Below are 2,819 nucleotides of genomic sequence, written 5' to 3' on the forward strand. Positions count from 1 at the left end.
TAAGGAGACAGCAGTGGTGATATCCGCTATGCCTATGGCAATCCCAGCTGCCACTCCCAGGCCAAGAAGAAAAGGAATGAAGATAGGAGACCAGGGTGTACAAGTATGTTCTTTCAAAAGTATTGGGATGGGTTTGGATGCTGGGAGTATACTAACATGTGGAAAAACAAAGACAATGGCACAAATTCCAGTGCAATTTCCATACAGAAAGGGGTTAATACCCGTGTCACAAAGAAACAAGGCATTATATGGAGGGCAATACTTAAGGGCAGCATCCATTACTGGGGATTCCAGGAAATTTTTACAATCAAGGGAAAGTTTTCGAGTAGGAATACTGGCTAAATTAGACTTTTTAAAGCAAGTAAGATTCTCTGGAACTGTAGACAGCACATGATGGGGAAAAATAATACAAAGATCTGTTATCATGACAGGACTTAATTACTTCAGAGGAATTAAGGGTATCATCGTTAATCAGCAAGCTAGAGGCATCTAGGGGGACCTCAGAGGAGGGATGCATACACAACCAGCACCCTTGAGCGCACCCAATCTGAGTAGCATTAAGCAATTGATAGGAGTATTTCAACAATTCAAGTAAAAGGGCAAAGGTCCAAGAATGTATTGGGTTAACTTGTTGTACAAGAGCTTGTAAAGTCTGGGATGCACGAGTCAACCGTTCACGAACAATCTCTACAGGTGAAGGGGTGGGTGCCTGAACCCAGACCTTCTGAACCATAATTAAACCCATGGGGTCCATCCCTTTTCCATCCACTCTGATTCCAGCATAGTTCTTGGAGCTCCAACGGGAATTAGAGGGATCAGAGGTTCTATATTTTACTGGATTACATTGGCCTGACTGACAGTTCCTAGGAGGAGAAAGAAGTGTCAATGCGCTCCCCGAAGAGCCGGTATGGTCATGAGAACAAAACCAATACAGCCAAAATCCATGCTGGACATGCGAACAGGATGACTGCTGGTATTTACAGCAAATATATTTCTGGTCAGTGGAATAAGTTTTCTCCCAAGAGCCGCAGGAGTCAGCACCCCTTGTAGGGCAACAGGCATCAAAGTACAAATCTACATGGTTATCCACTGGGGGATCATATCAGGACTTATTAAGAAGCATGGGTGGGTCAAACCCAACAGCAAGAATCTGAAATCCCCAGTCCGCGTCTTCTTTTCTACTATAGATTGTCTGTGTCAGCGCCATCAGGAGGGGAAGTATGATTTTCATCTCCATCTGTGGGAAAAGAAAGGAAGCTATTCTCAGGGATTTGAATCTTCCTGGATTCTTTGTTAGGAGATATATTCACAGGCTTAATCAATCATTCAGGGAGCCAGCGAGCTGTTCCTTCTTGGCTGTCAAAAATACAAGCGAACCCCTGTCCCCAGATAAGCATGTGGTCTGGGCCTTTCCATTGAAAGGCAAGAGGGTCTTTTTACATGGCAAGGGCATGGTTATTTTGAGTAGATGGGTGCCAGAGGTGGTCTGCTGCCGAATGTCCTTGTAAATCTAAGGTTGAAAAATTTAGAACAAAAAGAGCATGACTCAAAATGTTTTTAGGAGTGCCCAACGTTGGGTAAATAGTTCTTTGTTTCAGTTTTTGAAGGTAGGCCTTCAAGGTTTGGTGAGAATGCTCCACTATGCCTTGGCCTTGTGGCTTGTAGGGGATGACAGTTATGTGTTTTATTTGGAATTGATGATAGAATGTCTGAAATTTTTTACCTACATAACCTGGGCCATTGTCAGTTTTAATTATCCTGGGCTCCCCCATAAGGGCAAGGGAGGTTAAGACATTGGCGATAACATTCTTGGAAGCCTCCCCAGATTGTAATGAGGAATGGATAAAGCTGCTGTAAGTATCAATAGTAACATGAATATGTTTAAGTTTCCCAAACTGATTGCACTGAGTGACATTCATTTCCCAAATATCATTAGGTACCAATCCTTGGGAGTTAACCCCCAGATGTGATGAGGGCAACATAGTAACGCATCCAGGACAATTTTTAACTATCTGCTGGGCTTGCTCCTGGGAAAGTTTGTAGAGAAGCCTAAGAGTATTGTCATTCAGATGATGAAGGGCACGAGCCTGCTGAGCTTTGGTAACTGACCCAATGAGAACCGGGAAGGTCAACTGAGTGGTAGCATTGGCCAAGGCATTCCCTGCAGCTAAAGGTCCAGGAAGATTAGAGTGAGTGCAAAGATGACCTACATAAAATGGCTGGCATCATAAGTAAATCAATTCTTGCAACTGAGCAAAAAGAGGGGAGGCATTTTTGGAAGGTTTAACAAGGCGGACAGTTTCCAAGAGAGGAAGGGCAAAGGCGATATAGGAGCTGCCTGTATATAAATCAAAGGGCACGGCGGGTAACTGCTGAAAAACTTGAACAATGGAAAACAATTCAACCAATTGGGCGGAGGTATCGGGGTATTTTTTATGCTGGGGGGTACCATTAATCACATAGGCAGCTGGCCAGAGGATCCGCCTGTAAAAACTGTTAAAGCACCCTGTATGGGAGTGAAGGAGGTAACTTTTGGAAAAACAAAAGAGTGTACCCTAGCAAACTGTAAAAGCTTATTAGCAGGATAATGATTATCTATTGTGTCCATAAAGGAAAGGCAGGCAATTGACCAATCATCTGAGGCATGTAGAAGCCAGTTTAACTGCTCTTGAGTATAAGGGATAATCAGGGTATCAGGTTCCTTCCCAAAATACTGAAGGCTGCATATCCTCCTAAGCAGTATAAGCTTAGCCACCAATAATGGATAAGAATTCAGGACTCTTGTTGGAGTAGAGGCAAGGTGTACCCCAAAAATAGGG

Source organism: Sorex fumeus, unplaced genomic scaffold, assembly GCF_029834395.1.
Source record: "Sorex fumeus unplaced genomic scaffold, SorFum_2.1 ptg000063l, whole genome shotgun sequence".
NCBI lineage: Eukaryota > Metazoa > Chordata > Mammalia > Eulipotyphla > Soricidae > Sorex > Sorex fumeus.